This window comes from Austrofundulus limnaeus, unplaced genomic scaffold, assembly GCF_001266775.1.
Source record: "Austrofundulus limnaeus strain Quisiro unplaced genomic scaffold, Austrofundulus_limnaeus-1.0 Scaffold58, whole genome shotgun sequence".
Lineage (NCBI taxonomy): Eukaryota > Metazoa > Chordata > Actinopteri > Cyprinodontiformes > Rivulidae > Austrofundulus > Austrofundulus limnaeus.
This window is the reverse complement of record NW_013952460.1, coordinates 1,132,768-1,151,795: the sequence shown is the minus strand read 5'-3', so window position 1 is coordinate 1,151,795 and position 19,028 is coordinate 1,132,768. Positions and strand designations below refer to the sequence as shown.

General features: G+C 38.5%; 1 protein-coding gene across 5 annotated transcripts in view; it reads left to right on the top strand.

The window, feature by feature from the left end:
• foxp1b (forkhead box P1b) overlaps positions 1-19,028 on the top strand; it is a 230,273-nt gene that overhangs the window by 88,850 nt on the left and 122,395 nt on the right. For all 5 annotated transcript variants that reach the window (XM_014009469.1, XM_014009467.1, XM_014009470.1 and 2 more), the window contains one exon: positions 4,040-4,102. The gene's annotated coding sequence lies outside the window, so the exon portion shown is untranslated. The remainder of the gene's footprint in view (positions 1-4,039; positions 4,103-19,028) is intronic.

The window sequence follows — 19,028 nt, the reverse complement described above, 5'->3', positions numbered from 1 at the left end:
TGAAGATGGAAGTGTTGGTTCAAGGAAAGAGCCTGAGATTAGACCAAAGTAGAAATCTCATGTTGATGCAGAAACACATCTGGTCTCACTGGGCTGTAAGCTGTTGAAGACTAGTTGACTAATTAAAGTGTAAGAGAATGGCTCACARTCAGGCTCATTTTTACTGCAGGCTGACTGAATGGTATGATTTCTGCATCCAGGTAACCAGGATACAGAGGTTCTGCTTTGCCTAACCAGTTTTTGAAAATCAAGACGTATTATCGTGTGCAAGGCTTTAAAAACTGGATTTTAGGCCGTGTAAATTATTTTGTTGTCCATGTTATATACATTATACCAGTTTGTATAATTATTATATATCATCAGCATAACTTTTAAAGCAGACGATGTTTTCTGTCAAAGGACAGCTTCTGTGCTAGATGAATTGTAGACATCCACTACAAAATTTAAATGGGGCTGAGACACATGAAAAGTGGCTTTATTTTGTGTTGAAAACAGATTTTGCAGCATAATGGTGGTGCTTACCTACAAAATAGTCTATAGTTGGAGAAGGGGTGACGCCTCATATGGGTCAGAACCAACAGTTGTCCTACTTGGTGAAAAAGTGGCTGAATATTAAAACTGCTCTAAATAATGTTCACTGTGTTGATGCAAGGTTGTTAAAGTGTGGGACATTTTTTCTTCCTCACTGTTGAGCCTGACCCACAGTTGTTTAGATTTTTTTTTACAGGAAAGCCTTTGGGCCCCACACTTAGTAGATAAGAATTCCTGAAGAGTGCTGCGTGTTCTCTGTTTACATTATTGAGCATTTCTTAAACTCTTTCTGATAGTATAAAGAAATGCGAGTCCCTTTTTTGTATTGATTTAAGATAGAATTTCCTTTCACTTAGTAATTGAGTGGCAAATCCGTCTGCGTAGTTTGTGCTTAGCTCAGCAAAATGTGAGGGCTGGTCTGTAGAATCTAGGGCATCAGACAGGCCTGACACTCACCAGACTGCACCATTGCCTTTGAGCTCAGAAAAAAACATGAAGGAAACAAAAAAAACCCTGACAAAATAAAGGCGGGCCGGATTGGACTGGGTTTAATTGGTGGGTTCAGAGTCTGTTTGCGTGTCAGAAAGTGCTGTTGTTTACAGTCTGTTTCGGTTTTATTATATTACGCTTGGGTGCTGCCAATCACATCATAAAGAAAAATGAAGGGAAAAGGTGCTTGTTTTTTTTAAATGTTTTTTCAGGATTTATGAGCCTTAGTCACGTTTTCACTCTTTTTTTAATAAAAGGCCAAAAGGAAAAGAATGAGAATGTGCTGCACAGCCCGTATCATACTGCAAGCAGCTGCATTTGTTGAGAAGTGAGTCATGCTTTAGATTTTCCTGTGTTTTTAGAGTGCAGACACTTGCWTGGAAAATATCATGCACACACCCTAAAAACAAACAACAATGACCCTGCATGTTGATATCACTGACTCCACAGATCCAGGACCCTCCTACGCCTTCTTTCTATTTACACAACGCCCTTAATAGAGATCCACCAGCCGTGAGGTGTGTTGAACCAGGATCACACTTTTTTTGAGTCATACACAATGCTGCTTGATAAATAGACACTAGATTTATTCAGAAACTAAGTGGTCCAAACACCTAGGAATGGACTGTAAAGAACCATGAGACAACACTAGCAGCCTCCCATTGACAACCATTGAGCTGAGCATTAATTAATATGGTAATGATGTGTGAAGGTTCATTAACAAGCCGCCACAGAAGTAGCAGCAGATACAGTATTAAGCATGCTTAGAGTAATTARTGGAATAACTTTACTTAGTGGTAAATATTCATGGGCCCTCATGGTTTTTGTCTGCTCGGTGTGAAGAGAGAGGCTAGCCTGTCCATTAGAGGAGCTGAAGAGCCGTCCACAATGAATGCAGGCTTTTTGTTGGGATTGGGTACRTTTCAGTGGAGGGGTATTAATTCATATTTTGAACATGCAATCTTTCAACAAAGCCAAAGGCACTGATAACATACCTGGGACTAGAGAGCATATTGTGAAGCTGCGACCCCTTCACGAATAGGTAAGACCACTTCACAGGTTTGTGGACAGAATACAATGAGTCTGTTCCCGCTTAGATGTAACCACGGTGGTTCATTACCATAGCAAAAAACCCTTCTGATTTTACATTTCCTCTGAAAATAAGCAGTTTGTGTGTGTTTTTCCCTCACGGCTACAATGACTCTTGTGGTATTTGCATAGAGAACAGAAAAATGTATGTGGATCATCTGATCTTCTAGAGGTATTACTAACGCTTGGTTATCTGTTACAGACAAATGCTCTGTAACTGCTAAAAGATATTTCTTTGTCAAAAGTCATTTGTTTTTCTATTTTCCACTTTATTTAACACAATAGACATAAAACATTATCTGAAGATATGACACGAGAAGCTTGGAAAATGCGCCTCGGTTTCTTTTGTCTTTTGAAATTGTTGCATTTTGATTCATATTCTTAGCTCAGGCCTCTCACTGAGCATGCACATAACCCACCTAGGTGGGTAATTATCTCAACCAGAAGTTGCTCTATTCCCTAAAATCTCAACGCGGGAGTGTGTGATGGGCTCGGTTTTCCCAACCGGGCGAAGCAGCGTGTGCTTGTTTATCCTCACCCTGCGATCTCTGCACCCCCACTGTTCTAAATGGCAATATTACCGCCTTGTGCTGTTTGAAATGGAGACAATTATCTGTTTAGGTAGTACAAGATGGGCATTATATTACAAGGAGAAAAGGCGTACAGCTGCTATCATGATTCTGTTGTTGGCTTTTCTCACCATTTCAAATGTTCCATCATTAAAATGATGGAACATTTGTTCAAATGGATGTTATGCATTGGGTAAACTCATTTAGCTCCTGGGGCTCTTTCAGGTGATGGGAATTAATGATGTTTAGTAGTTTGAAACTGGAAATATCTGTCATTTGTCAGCACTCGCCATTGATTTACKATTCCATTGATGATATGTTAATTGAAGTGTAATGAATCACAATAATAGGGTAGTTATGTGGGAATGGTCCATTTTCGCTGATTGTTCAACCCTCAGCAGAGTTCAGAGTGAGCTGCATGTTGACTTGTGTTTTCAACAAGGGCATTTAAATCATAATTAATGCTGAAACTGAACAAGTTGGGCCGGGATGTTTTTTTTTTTTTTATCTCTGTTCATTGTGCTTCAGAGACACACTTGTTCAAATGCCTGGCCACAGTTTTGACTGCCAAATGTAAACGGCAAAAAGAGAACAGTGGGGAAAAAGCGTTATATATATATTTATTTATATATATTTGGATACGCTTTAATGCTTTTATTCAAATTCACCTGTGATAGTGCCCCACAGTCACTTCTCAGTTTACCATAAAAATAAGATTTTGTTTCCTACCTCTTTTTTTTTTTCTTCTTTTCCCATCTTTTTTCCTGGGTTGACTGCTCCGTTTGGAAAGCTCTGTGCATGCAGATCAGGGCCACCCAGGGGAGTTGAGCCAGGTACAGATACGTTGTGTTTACCAGCAGGGGGACGGGACCAGGAGAACATCTACTAATGCGAAAAGTGGGTTTTTTTTTTGTCTTGCAAATAAAGCGCAGAGTCACAGACGGCCCTATTGTTCCTGCGTTATCATCAGTGGGAGTAGTTTAGTTAACAGACAGATGGAAATGAGAGAATGTGTTGCACGGGGACAATGGTCGGCTACAGGAAGATAAGTGGAGGTGTCTTCTGCCCGGCTCAAAGCTGAAATGGTGCCTTTCTCATTCCTAGCAGCCGAGGGAGACACACAGACTGGTACAGCTGCATACGGGGGAAAAAAAGGCAAACAGCATAGGAATGTGGAGAATTGATTTTTTGTGATTTCTCATTATACATCAGACAATAACAACTGGTGGCCTTGTTGGTCGCTTCAAGTTTCCACTTGTGCACTTCTGTGTAGTACTTTGTCTTGTAGCTGCTGATGACATTGTGTTCTGCTGTGTTAATTATTTCATAACTATAAATAATTCTGTGTTTTGTGTCTGCAGGGTGAGGAGGTTGTTTCACCACCGCTGGAACTGGAGATTGCTTTGAATAAGTCCTTGTAGAAGGTAAACACACAATCATTCACCAGACTCCAGCCTCTGCACGTGTGTGAATGCTCTATTGAATTGGCTTAATAATTAGCTAAATGCTGCTTTTTTTGTGTGTTTGTTTGTGTACTGAATTGTGTGCATGTGTGCGCACAAGGCCAGCAGGGTGATTGGACAGGTGCACCCTGTCATTGACAAGCTGCTGTTCTGAATCCAGCATGGTGAGTAGGAAAAGGGACAGGATCCCCTGCAGGTGGAACCGGTGGTCGTGTGTTCTGATCAGCAGTTTAGGAACAGTTTGGTTTTGCAGAGAGAGGCTCTGCAGAGTGTTAGAACATGTGAACAGCTGCTCAACTTACAGACGCTGTTGGCTCACGGGAGATAATTCCCTGTTTTCTAAACAAGAATAGCCCATCTCAGAGCTCATACAGTGGTTAGAGTTGTTATACCRTCCACCCTGTTGATATCTTCTGTTTGTTCTTTACATGGATCTTTGCGTTGCTCAAAGTTTTAGGCTGTCAACTTTTGACTTAGCAAATTACAGAGGACTTTGAGGGAAGTGGTTTGTGTGTGTGTGTGCGCGCATGTGTGTGTGAAAGTGCGAAGATTTCAGAAGCCCTGAGCTTTATTTTCACAGAGTTTTTCTTTGTCAGTCGTTTTGTTCTTGAACATGCTGGTTGGTAGTAGCTTATATAGAGATGTGAACATTAGATGTGTTTCAGTTTTTGTCCTTTTGCGTCTTAAAACCTGGCTTTTATTTGATTTGATCAAATTTAGAAGACAGAGTAGCGTTTCTCAGTGCAGGGATCTTTAATAAAAGTTCAGCAAAGTCTGCCAAAAATATTTTTCATGATAGAAATTTGACACGAAAGGTATAAAAATGATTCCTGTTTTTTATTTTATTATAGTAAAACAAAATATATTTTTTAAACAGACATGCAAAATATGGATTTGCTTTTAGAAAATCAATAAAATTTGTTTCTCATTTTCTTACCTCCTATTTCACATTTAAATAACAGATTTTAAGACCTCTGCAGTCGTGAACTCTAACACTCTTGTTTTCAGTTACTTTACAGCAGTTTTCCTCTCTTTGCTTAAAGAGATCTATGCACTGATTCCAAAAACAGTTAAGATTTTGAAATTGGACCACCCTTTTAGGATTTAAAGGTCACTAAAGGTTGAAAATTAGTAAGCAAGTTCTGCATTTATGTGAATAAYGCCATCAAATGATTGCAAAGCACGTTTCTCCACAATTTTTCAAACCAGAAGCAGAAAACAAACTAGATAAAGTATTATAAACGAGTGATTGAAACTCACCTGGTAGCACTGATGCACTGGCTCTGTAGGACAATACATTTATCAAAGTGCCTAAAATGTGACGTTCATGTGTTTTTTCTGTAAGCCTTTTTATGTCACTTCAGTTATAGCGCTGTACCAAACCATTATTTTCTAATTGATTAATCTAACGATTATTTTTTCGATTAATAGATTATTCTAACAACAAATCTATAAGTTATTCTGATGTGAGTGCACTGGATATTTAAAATGTTTTTTAATATTATAATATTTTCTGTAATAGTTTTTTCATGATCACAAAATATTCACTCTAGAGTCAATTCTTTAACAAAAAAAGCTTAAAAGATTTAACATCAACATAAAATCTCAACCAAAGCATATAAAATTCAAGTAAAAGAAATATAGTGCAAGATGTTAACAATCTAACAAATGAACTAAATCATGCAAAATTCAAGTCACTCTGGAAAAACTATAATAAACATTTATTTATTATTTTTATTTAACATATTTCTCAATATATAAAAATTAACAAATATCAAGACAACATCCAACTCTTTGTATTGTAACATCAGTTGTGTAACTTATTTCTTTAAGGTGAAAACTGTTGAAAACTACAAGACTGTTTTGTCTTATTGTACAAATTAAAATCCAGCTCCACGTGTTTCTATTGATGTCATTTCCCTGCTAGAAAAATGTGTGATGGAGGTCCATGGAAGGCAAATAAGTTTAAATCAAATAAACAAAAGAGGATGCAGTTAAAATAAATAAAAGGTATTTAAGCTACGTTTTGAACATCCAAAACACGTCCAACACTTGTTGGCTGCTTGTGCTCTTTAGGTCAGACGTGTGTCGGGAAGCTCCTCTGTTGTTTGAGACACTGGGGAAATTGGGAACGTGGCTCGACCTAACACCGGTCTCTGTTTAATGGTGAATGAAATAAAGAAAGTGGCGGTACTTTATTTACTTTGAGCAAACGAATGTCGTGTTCACAAGATAATTAATCCACCAGATAATTCAGAGGCGGTCTGTTTGGTAAATTTTACTCCAGGAGCTGCGAGGCTTGTTTTCAAGCTTCAGACTGAACTGAAGCAGCAGCTGCTGACGTCATTACGCTCTTGTGATGCTGCGTTCAGGACAAGCATGRAAAACTCACCACTCTTATGCCAATACGGTCGCAATGATGCGTTTAGGTACCGAAATGGAATTGCATGAACATTCACGTGTTGGTTACTGTATGTAATACAACGAATCGATAATAAAAAATCTGCGTCGACAAATTTACATAATCAACGTCATCGATTATTTCAACTAATCGGTGCAGCCCTACTTGTGACGTCCACGGCCTACCCCAGTTACCACTACTGTGCATGTGTGTCAAGGACAGAAAGGAAGACGTGGCAGTGGAAGGTGTCAAAGCAGTTTGGAGAKWAAAACAAAGTAAAGAACAAAAAAAAGAAAACTATTAATCGATTATTAAATTAGTCATCGATTATTTTAATAATCGATTAGTTGTCGATTAATCGATTAATCGTAGCAGCACTAAGTTAAATTGTCCTAAAACTTAGAATTTTACTGCTACGGCTTAAAAATCCTCTACATTTGGGCATTTATTTATTTATTTTTGATTACTCAGGATACAGTATCTTTTAGATAAATGTGTCATCACAAGCGTGGGGACAGAACATTTCCACTAAATCCACTGCTTTAAGTTTCAGTTTCATTGAAAGTGATTAGAATCTACTGCAGTTTCCTGGGCACTCACTTGTTTCACATCTACAGCAAGTTTGTGGATTTCCAGTTTTGGCGTTTCTGTACAGCCTGGCTGAAAACCCGACCATCACTTGGATTCTATATGTGGAGAAGCCTCCTAATTTTCTCGACTCAAACATTTTGTAGGAAAACGAAGTCGCACATTCCTGTTGATGCAGCTGATCTGGAGTGCATTTTCCGTGTACTCAGGTTCCCTTAGCTGGCTGCTCCAGATGTGAGATCAGCCCTGAAATCTTCAAGTGATTGCGTAATTAAATGTTAATGTGGCAAAATCAGCTTAATTATTGACACAAGCTTCCAATGTGATTTTGATTGCATTGCTAATGCAGAAATCCCGGCGGCAGCTTAGGGGATTAATGTGTCTTGTTGTGAAAAGCTCTTTTAAAGTGCAGCCGAGTCAAAAAGGATGAGCGTGTGAAAAACATGTACGGCGTTCCCTCTCCATATGGATCAAGCACGTGTTAGAAATTAGAACAAAGGGATTTCAAATACAGGCTTAAAGCAGCCTGACGAAAGTTTTGATTTAGATACATGGACATTTATCATGGCAGTGACGTCTCTGATGTGTACTGTCTGCTCTTTGCCCAGTTTCTACAGACCTGACAACATCCTCACATATCCTAAACACGTTTCTTTTCCTCAAAGTCCTTAAAATATTGTCTCGTAAAAAGCAATGTAGAGATCCATGCAAAGCAAAAACAAATCGTGTACTTTATTTATTTTTTTATTTTTGCAGTTTCTTTGCTTTGGTTGGTACTGCTTCCTTTGTGGCCATCAAAGTTTCTTTCTTAATATACTTTTTATGGAGGTGTTAGGAATAAACAAGTGGCTTCATGAGTTGGACCCACAGAAAGGTCATGTCCAGATTTATGCCGGGATGAAAATAGGGCCTCTGTAATCGTTCCCTTGGCTGCATTTATTGCTTACTTTAAAAAAGTAATTTCTTTATATCAGCATCAAGCTGAAAATTGCCATGTATTAGTATTAGGCTTGGTAAGCCTCTAATTCTGTGGCATTTACAGCCGGCTGTGTTTCCATGCATTTATAACACTTTGATTCTTAAGAGCTCCGTTAATCGCTTATGCCTTGCTCAGAACATAATAAACAACTCGCCGTAGCGAAAGTGCCACATGGGGGAGATTTCTAGCAAGAAAGTTAAATGCTTCTGTCACTGGCAGTTTAGTTGCTGTGTTTTTCATGCACTGTAAGTACCGTAATCTGCTCTCTGAGCTTATCTGCTTTGGTTACAAACAGCGACAGGCAGAACAGATGCAAGGTGGCATGAAAATGAAAAATTATCGTCCCCACAAGCATGTCGTAGCAGAGACCAAGGCGAGAGGCACAAAGTGGTGGTGCACTCGTGCTTTTTCCTGTTGATTGAGATCACAGGATGTGTCAGAGCATTCTAAACACCCTCACCTGGCCACCGTCTGCTCTCCCTATCTGATTCTCTGCTCCCGTGGCTGCTCAGCTGCTATCAGGACACCCTTTGGCAGTTCGCCCAGCTCTGTATTGTCTGACTAAACAAGTTGCACATTTAGACCCATGYGTTTCACTAAATACAGCATGTTGCGCAACAGAACAACATTCTAATATTCCCTTGCACCTTGGAAACCCCTCATATGAATTATCTTCTCTTCTGAGGTGGGTGGAACAGCGCTGATAATCTTATCGTCGATGCACGTTCTCAAAGCAGCCTAAAAGATCTCTCTTTTTTTTTTTCGTATGTGAAAACACATGTGTCAGGTTTCAATCTATTTTTCTATCAGCGTCAAACAGGCACGTTTTTCTCTTGGCCTGAAACGTATCGACAGATTCATCCACCGCGGTGCGGCTCGGAGAGTGAGGAGCTTTGATAACGTCAGTCGGCTACCAGCTGCAGACGGCTAACATGACAGAGTCTTGGTGCGAGATTGACTGAGGCGACAAAAGTAAGCAAAATCCATCTGCAGATGAGTTGTTACAGAGAGATGAAAAGAAAAATCASGAAAGTGAAAGAAAAAGTGACAAACTCTTTTTCAGCTCTGGTTTTGTGATTGATTTGCTGTTGTCTGAGAAAATGACTATACTGTGTGTGTGTGTGTGTGTGTGTGTGTGCGTGCGTGCGTGTGTGCGTGCGTGCGTGCGTGCGTGCGTGTGCGTGTGAGCTAATGTAATGAAGCATCTGACCGATGCTAATTTTGGTACCAGCAAAAGCAATTTGCTCTAATAGAACTGTTAAAAGTATATTTAAACATTAAAATTCTGTCACTATCATCTTTGTTTTCTGACACATTTAGAGGAATCTTGCTGGGGTTTTTTTTTTCTGACTCAGAGGAAGTTCAAAGAGTTTCTAGAAGCCACATCTTTTCCAATTTGAACAATTTTGATTTTGTTGCACTCGATATAGTAAATACAAGTCTGGTGGTCCTTCGCTTTCTCTGTTTATTTTAGAAAACAAATCCCTTTTAGGGATAAAGCACCTGGTGGGGCTACTTAATGGAATGGCTTCAGGCCTTCGCAAATAAACAGCTTGCAATTGTGGTGTGAGATTAGGACCGAGGCTGAGGGAAAGAGTGAGAGCTGCAGAGAGGTGTCTGAAAACCAAACAAAAGGAAGTCAACATGTGGAGGAGACASAAGTGGAGGAGGCTGCTGTCTGTTTAGGTGATTTCATGGTTTAAAGTGCGTTCAGACCTTGGCGACATACTCTTTTTCAGCTATGTGCTAAGAAGCTAAATTAGTTTCCTCATAGCTGACAAATACGCCCACAGTAGTTGGTGATGCAGGATGAAAAAAACGAGTCCTTGTTTATAAAAACTATTAAAATATGAAATCGTGTTTTTATTTACCACAAACCAAAATAAAAGTTTAAGTTGAAACTTAAAGCAGCTTAGAAGCTATATTTAATATAAAGAAAAACAAAACAGTACAGTGCAATTTTTTGACAAATCTGCAACGCAAGCATCATCTGTAGTTGTAGATCCACTTTGTAGTCATTTCCACAGGGTGTGTGTGATAATGCAGCAGAGAAACTGTCCCACCTTTCTACTTTTGTTTGATGTTTTTTGTTGCTGTTGACCAAAAGGAAGACTTGTATCTCAGTGGGTCGGTGACTTGTTGGTCACTTAAATATGACKCAATATTGCTAGAAAATACACAAATTTTCATTTGTAATCTTATTGAATGTTCACAACCAAGTGAGCAGCCATCTGTGATGCCCAGTTTTAAGTGGTCAAATATTGAAAATGATGGTCTATTTACATCACTAACTCCTTTTTCTCTCCTGGAACTACARTGTTTATTTGTAACACCGTACGCAGTCTTTAACGATTTAAGTAAGACTTTATTACTCAAAGTTTCTCAAATGTCAGTACTAGCCCTGTTACAGTCACAAATTATCTCAGAAATTATTGGGATAAACAATAATATTGATTGGAGACTATTTCAAACTATTATAATAAAACCGCTCCCCTATTCCCGCTAACAAAGCTTACCGAAGTTTATGAAATTTACGTATGGGAAAAAAAAAGTTGGGGACTGACCTGGACCAGAGTTTGTGACAACAAAACACAACAAAAATAACTTCCCACCTCTTCTATCCAAAGCTCGCTCCAAACATCACCAGCTGTATGAAGGCATCAGAAAACCAAAGTCACTCCTCTGGATAAAGGCCTGTTCATGGGCCTCTGATGCTACAGAGGTTAGAGACCATGCACCTGGCAAATACCTGACGCCAGAGTTTACTCCCCCTACGGCAAGGAGCAGAAGAGAGGGAGACATGAAGAAAATAAACAAGCAGGCAAATGAAAATTATCTACCTTATTTTAATTTATTGTGGGATCAATGGATTGCTTATCACAGCAGGCCTAGTCAGCACCATCAGGATGGTTTGCTGTTGGTAAATGGGGGAATTTGTGTGCGGAAATCTTTAAACTGAAACTCAAGTCAAACAATTTAGAAGTAGTTTTACTTCTCGTTGTTGTTTCTCTTCAAGAGCATCCAGTAATTGTTGTATGACCACTTTTAGCTTCAAATAAATTTAACTGTTAGGTTTGGGTAAACATCTTTATTCTATAAAAAAAATAAGGGATTTTTGTAGAAAWAGGCATTTAAAACTGATAATGCAGGTTTTTTTCCTACTGTTTTAACTCCAGAATCGTTTTTGTGTTGATGTTGTTACTTTGTTTTGTTGGTAGTCAGTTTAAAAAATGAGTTTAATGGACCTGCTGAGGAAAGAGTGCGGTTTATGGGAACAGTGGTGGATCAGTGTGGGCGGAACACCAAAAAAAGATGAAAATGTATTTTCAATCTTAGCCATGGTTTTTTGGACATGACCTGGAATGGAGAGAAAGAGTGAAACGCTATTCCTAACCAAATGTGGGTTTATTTATGTAATCAAATAAGAGAAGAGGGGGCTTTTTTTAAATGCTGATATTTATTTATGATTTCTCTCCCTTTTTCCCCCCATCTGATTTTAGTCTTGGCTCCGATGTTGTTTTCATAAACAAAGTCTCTCTGGCCGGCTAGAGAAAACACAGGGCTCAGTGCACTGAAAACAGGAATGACAAACACCATTAGCTGAAAAATTTCCATCTCATTGCAACTATGTTATTGTTTACTTTACCATACGCGTCCTAATATGGTTACCTCCCTGTCAAGGCAGGCAAGAGTAAAGCCGAGGGGCCCTCACTTTGGGGTGTGGGGGGGACGCTTGCAGCTGCCACTTAGACAATAAGAAACAAATGTCACAGCTCGGCAACACAAACTGCCTTTCACAGTCTTACAGTACTTGGCCTTCCAAGCTGCTTGGCTCAGGCCCGCATGTGATTTTTATCTATTCTCTTTTAGTGTTGGATGCCCTCACAAACACCCCCCACCTCTCTGTGTCCCCTCTTCTTGTCTTCTCCTTGTCTTTCTTTATTTGTCTGTATCGTTCCATCAATCTCTGTCTGTGTTCTGTTGTTAGCTATKTGCAGCCTGACTGATGGGCCTCTGTTTGCTGTGTGAACTTATTTATCTGGGAGGTGGAGTGATGCGTTTGGAGGGGCTGCTGCCCTCCTCCATGTGGCCGAGCAGAGGCCGGTTCAGCTTTAGGTCACACCGTGGTCTGAAGTCGATGTCTTTGAACTGGAGACCTTCTTAGCAACTCTTAGGCATGATGATTAAAATGATGATTAATTGGATTTACATACATATAGATCTCCAACTTTAGATGGTCGCCACACCAAATACATTTTTGCCAACATAAAATGAACTAATATTACTACCAATCCAAATGAATAGGAGACCGGATGCCTCCATTCCTCCACTTTGTTTTTCTACAGTGGAGTTTGGAAATTTTTCACAGACCAAAGAATTTAAGTTAAACAACTCAGCTGATCAAACTTTTGTCACAATGAGATGTTAAATAAAATGCAGTTACAAGTACTGATACTGGAGCTAAACCCAACTTATTAATGTTTTTGATTCATTTATTTGTAATGTTTTTCCAACGAAAATGTATTTTGTGAAGTTATACYTTGAAAAAAATCAACTGAAGCAATGTGACATAAAATGTTTCACAGTGGTAATGAGGAAGAGCGTGGTCACGCAAATACAAATACATGTATACGTCTTCTGTAGGCTAGATCATCTCATTTCACAGCCGTTTATGCAGCTGACATGGTCTACATCGGCTACAACCCATGAATTGAGACACAGTCAAACTCTCTAACACATGCTACTAATTAAAATCCAAGATGGCTGCCAGAGCTAATTTTAAAAAATGGCTCAAAGTCAGCCATTTTTATCTATATTGACCTAAAATTTGGTATTGTGGTTGCTGACAGTGATCTCCAACACATACTAAAAGGTTAAAAAAAAAAAAAAAGAAAAAGAAAGAATGAAAAATCCAAGATGACCTCCGTAGCCAAAAGGGAAAAATAACCATAACTCAGGCATTTTTCACCATGTTGGCCTGTTGGTAGCTGAGAACTAACCCAACACATTCTGAATGCTAATCAAAAGTTTAAGCTAACCACTAATGCTAATTTCTGAAAATGCCATAAATTAGTCATTTTTAGACATACAAAGCAGAAAATATATAATAGTAGTTGAGAACAATCTTCTACAAAACCTGAATGCTTAATAAAAAGTCAAGATGACTCTATGATGTTAAATGACTTAAACTCTTCAGGACATAATAGGCTGAAATGTGTTAGCTGAGAATGATCCCCCATCACATACTGAATCCAAATTAAAAATTCAAGATGGCCACTATAGCTAAATTGGAGTATTGACAATAACTTTTAGCCATATTGTGTTGAAATTTGGTATGGCTGTTGGTGACTGAGATCTCCAACAAATAGTAAACTCAAATCTTCATTTAAAAGTCAACACTGTTTGTCCATCACTAAAATATCTTCTGAATTATTTAACAGATTTTAGTGAAACTTTAAGTAAAACTTTGTCTTTTGTGTGGGCATTAGGGTCAGGTAACTGCAGCACAGGTGAGTTTTTAGAAAAAAAGGGTACTTTCAGATGCATGGACTTTTTTCTCCCCAGGTGGCAGAAGATGATGACAGCCTCACTTCAATCCTAAAATCCTCACGTTTATGATATTTACCCAGTATTATCTGCACCCGTGGATGAATGGGAGGATGGAGCATGAGGAATGTAGAAGGTCAACTCCGCTTGATTTACACAGTACAGAGCCACGGAATCCTTGGGAAAATACTTGGGCTGGGATCAAACAGACATCATGTGATATGTTCTTAACACTGACCTTTAACGTCATGCATTTTAGTGCCTCAGCAAGTGATGCACCAAATGTTAAAAACTGCTTCATTGTTTCAAAAACAAATGCTAGATAAGTGGAAAAGTATGAACAATTTTTAACCATCAGCTGAAACGGAACCTGGAAGTGGCCGAATAGAATACATTGTTTTTGTGATTTCTTATTCAGTTTCATAAATCAAAGTTGCCGTGCCAAAACCTGAAAATGTCAACATTTTAAATATGAGAGATAAAAGCAGTGTCTTCAGATGAATACCAGGATGTGGTTCAGATTTGATCTTTTCTGACTGACTGGAAAAGGTGACACAGTAAAAAACAGAAGGAGCTACAGATACTTAGCAGTGATTAGCATGATTAATGCAACTTTCAGAAATTTAGTTTTACCAGTGTTTAGGCTAAAAATCTGTTTATTAGATTTTTTTTTCTAATCCTAGTTTCCACCGTATTGCAGCTATATTTTTTGCTAAAGTAATGGCAGTGACCTTTTTTCAGTCAGAGGGGAAAGACTATACCCTCTTTGACGTTAATGAACTTTGTGAAAGGTTGTTTACTGGCTTCAAGGTCAGTTTCTGTGAAAGGCAGCAGGCTTTCTTGTAAACATATTTACAGCCAGAGATGGGCAAGCGTTGTAACTGTATACACGTGCAGCAGGGGCGTTACAAGAGCATTTTCCTGTTTTTCTTTTTTCCCTCCCTCTGTTTTTTTCATTATATTTCTCCTAGCTACACATGCATACAAGCTGTTGCGTGCATATGTGTTTTTCCTGAAGGCACAACATACTGGTCCTGTAAAAACAGAAAAAAAACTTTTCACTCATTCACAACCATTATTTTACCATGAGTTGCATATATTAGTGTTTTAGGTTGATTTATTTATTATATTTAATTAAACTGAACTGCCTCTATCTGAACTACACCTGACAACCTAAATAAAAATGTCATGTTATGTTATTGGGCTTTGCCACCTAGAAATCTGAATAGTGTTTACATAAACACAATCTAAACTCTAAAGTGCAGGAATAAATCCTTTATTTTACTGTATTTGGACACATCTTACAAAATATAAAAAAATATAAGAATTTTCATAATAGCTGTAAAGCAGCAGCCTTTAGAAAGAAAGATGCCAATAAAGCTTTATTGTAACAACGCAGGTGTAACTACACATAAAAAAGTAGAACTTGAAAATTAGAATTATTACAGCTTTGTTTTTTTTTTTTATTTTCAAATAATTAGTTTGACAAATCAAATATCACCAGTTGATGCCTAAACAAGTGGCAGCTGTTGGTAATAATATTAAAAACATGTAAATCATATATTACTGAGCAGCAGCAGCATAGCATACATAGCACACTCTATGTACCTACCTCCATTTTATTTATTTATTTATTTATTTATTTATTTATTTAGTTAGTTAGTTAGTTAGTTAGTTAGTTAGTTAGTTAGTTAGTTAGTATTTAAATAGGCTGCACACTCAGATGTGCTGTAGCCTCAATACTCAAGTCTGGCTTACGCACCCTCCCTACTCCCAAAGGAAATAACCTTGTGAGTCAACAAAAAATAACACTTGAAAACATTTTTTAAAGTGTATTTATACTTTTAGTCAGTAGTAAATTATCTCCTTGTCCTTGTTAGATGGTGGGGTGAAGCTTAAAATATAGTACTATAAGCAGCCTGTAGGGGGCAGTGGTCTTATGTTGCTCCAACTTCAAGCTTCTAGTCCTGTCTCTAATCAGAAGGTACTGTTCTTCAGGGGCCTTCAGTCTAAGCTGTTCAGGCTGAAACCAACTGATTCTGGTCTCCTGAAAATAAAGTTGTGCTTCTCAGACATTAATTGTGCTGTAGCTGAGGACCAGTCTCACATTTTTATATTTGTATAAATAAAGAAATCGACTGGTTTCAGATGTACAGGATGTCAAATTATTCATATAGAAGTACAGATTGTCCTTTAAATGTCTTTTAAATTTGGACAGTTTCTGTTGTTAAACCAAAGTTAAACTGAATCCTAGGAAAGTCAAGCCTATTTTACGGATTTCAAAAACAGCTAATTGCCACGGGACACATGGTTTCCATGTGGCAGAATAAGTCCATTTTCAGAATTTACTCTTTGGATTATGGCCTGTCTCCTAAACAACCTCATTTGCACCAACTAAACTACACCTCATCCTTTTGTTGTGTTTCCAGCTGTAAAGAATCACATTTCTGTATGAGGAACTTCACATTTCTCCTCAGCATCTTTAGTGTTTGTGTGTGAAAGCGGCTAATGTAAAAGCTGATACAAGAGAGAAGCAGACCTCAGACTGGTGGGGGTATTAAATATGGATTAATGGAATGCTGCTCAGGCCCATCTCCGGGTGTAGTGTAGTGTTGAAAAATAAAATTTATGTTGCCAGCTGCTGGCCGTGAAGGTGCATTTGGACTTAGAATCCTTTAATTAGAAGTGAGATATTAGCATTTCATAGGGCTTTATGCTGGGCGAGGGGATCGGCCGGCCACCGTGCCTTCATTAGCCAGCTTCTTCGTGTAATGAGTGCCGTCATTAGCTGATGGAGTGGATTTGCCCCAGCTCTACCTTGAAAGGCACATCTTTTACACGCTTGCAAGAAATAAGGCCCTTTTAATGGATTTCTTAATGAATAAAACAAGATGCCACTTCTTGAAAATTTGACGCGAGCGTTCCTGATAATGTAGGAGAAAGAGTGAGGGGAGAAAAGCAAGGATGACGGCTCAGTGGTCATTTTCTTACAAAAGTTTCACAAAGAGGGAAATTGATCAGCAAATTGCAGTCATTTCAAGTTGTAAGTCATTTGTGTTGTTTCTTTGTTACAGTGTAAGGAATAAAGTGTGTAATTTCTGAAGAAGTGATCTTTGAGTTGGAGCTTTAGCTCTTATTTATCACTATGATTGTCAAGGAGAAAGCAGGACAGGTACTGGATTAAACTTACACATACATATAGATATGGGTTTATGTATTTATATATTATATGTGTAGTGAAGCGTGCACACATTAAACAACAGTGAAGACAGTGAAAGCAGAGGTGTTTTTTTGTGATATGGAAGTCTCTCTAAGCCTTTGGCTGAGGCTCCAGTCTCCAAATCAGCCGTGAAGTGATTAGTATTTTATTGATGAGCTCCTGAAGTGGCAAGTGTGGGAAATTGGATCTTTGATCTCCTGGAGTTTGGGAAATATATCCTGAGTGTGTGGAGCTCTCCAGGTGGAACACTCCCCCCCAACACACACACACACCCAGTCTTAGGAACACCGCCACGCTTTCACACAGATGCACGCATTCAGGCTGACTGACACACGGTTTCATATTCCAGCCTTTCTCCAAAGCACATATTTGTTTTGGATGTTTTCACTGAGAGGCTACACGGTGATTACAGATGTTCATTAACAAAATTGGGTATTTGTTTTAAACTTTAACCAATCACTTTGATATGCTAATTACAGTGTAATTTAATTTGAGCCCTGTAATGATGATGCTGTTATTATGGACATAAATGATGCAGTTAAGCTGAGAGTAATCTCATTTGCATACTGTACATGCCAGTAAATTAAGCCCTTTCCTGCGTCGCTTCAGCTTTAATTTTCCACTCCTTTTCACACAGCATCCCTCAGCCCCTGTGCCTAATAGCAAGCCAACTTGTTTGATGTGGAGAGCTGCTTCCTCACACTAAATCTCGTCACAATATGTAATACATAAAGGCTCTCATTATAACTCTAAGTGCCCTTTTAAGAAGTTAGTGTTAATAAGCAGGCAAGCTTTTTGTGCTTCGTAGTGATACACAAAAACAGCTTTGTCTCTCGCCATAATCATCTTCAGCGCTCTTTAATGTGCACGTAGGAAATAAAAACTATCATGGTCATCATAATGATGTACGGGGGAACTGTTAAAAAGCTTTAATCAGATTGAATATGTTTTTCTCCCTTTGTTGATCGTATTTTTTCAAAGAAGTGATTGTGTTTTGGTATTCCTACTTTGAAAAAACAATGAGGGACGGGATAGATTTCTTTAAAAAATATTGTAATAATAATAATAATAATAATAATAAAACTATACAAATATTTTCTTATTGTATGTTTAGAGCAAATAAATTGGCCTCTTTGTACTAGTTTTTTTTTGATGTCTGTATAAAAGGAGCGCCTTTCTGACATGGCTGGCCTTGATGAAAGCTCCTGTGTCTTCATTAGCGAAGCAGCACCTCATGGCGTTTGATTGTCTGATGTTTGCGGTGAAAAGGTAAACATGTTTGTCATACTGGGGGTGTATTTGTGCTGATCAAACATGTGAGATGGGCTGCGGTGAATGTTAAAGACTTTGGATCACAAGGCCCAGCGGTTCTGCGAACATCCAGCTTCACAATGGTCTAACATGCACATTTTGAAGGTGGCTTGGGAGGATGCTTTATGGTCTTTAACACTGACAATACAATTGCCCTTCACTGAGAATGCTCCTCCATTTTGTCCCATAAAGAATATTATTTTGCTGCCAGCCAATTTTCTCTGTTAGTCTCTAATTGGCTACATAAATCTCGGCCGTTGAGGGTGAGAAATGTTGCGGTGTCACACAGTGTAATCCTCACCCTTATTTACCAATTCATTAAGATTCATTGATGCAGGTTTGGTGAGAGGAAATGACAACATAAATCAGGCCTCCAACATAATGACCCTAATCAGTTGGGAATTGCAGAAAATGTCATGATGAACTATGTCCTTGTATTAGTGCCACTGTACATCGTCATTGTGCTGCTTTATGAGTGGGACGCATCATCCTGACATGAGGCTGTATTTAACAAAAAGAAAGAAGTTGTTAAAACCTGATTCCATTAAATTGCAGAAATTCATATAAGGCCTTTTGGTATTTAGCCTCATGCCCTTTCTCTTGAGCTTAACTGGGTAAAGGAGCTCACAAAGTCCCTTCCTTTTTAACCCTCTCTGTCCTTTCTCTGGGAAGTAAAGGGGTCACAGGGGTGGGCTTTTAAATTATAATACACATTTTAGACTTCAGTGACCCTGGTACCACACCGAGGAAGAGCGTCTCTTTGTGGAGCAGTAGCACGAGGTCATTAGCTGTGTTGACAACTTCTAAAGAAATGACAGTGAATCTGTATCTTTTGTTTTTT